This window comes from Camelina sativa, chromosome 4 (genome assembly GCF_000633955.1).
Source record: "Camelina sativa cultivar DH55 chromosome 4, Cs, whole genome shotgun sequence".
Taxonomy (NCBI): Eukaryota; Viridiplantae; Streptophyta; class Magnoliopsida; order Brassicales; family Brassicaceae; genus Camelina; species Camelina sativa.
The window spans coordinates 4,729,236-4,729,585 of NC_025688.1; positions in this window are offsets into that span (position 1 = coordinate 4,729,236).

Here is a 350-nt window from a genome sequence, read left to right on the forward strand (position 1 = left end):
TTCGTTAACAGAGGATAAACAGGAAAACCCTAATTTGTGGAAATCATGAAGTATGATTCTATATCTCATCTTCATCCCGGCAAGACGAGATGGTGTATCTGCGCCAAGGTCTTAAATTCTTGGTATGTCAACGAATTCTTCACAAAACGGGTTCTTCTTCTTGTGGACGAAAAGGTTAGAGTATTAATAGAACGAGAATTCTACTTATGTTTGATTTAAAATAGTTTTTAAATCATAGTATTCTTACACAATGTTTATCTACCTTTCAAGGGTGACACAATTGAGGCCGCCTTTCTACCAACTACACTTCGCAAGCTCCAGAAGTACATTGACGAGGATGAATGGTATGA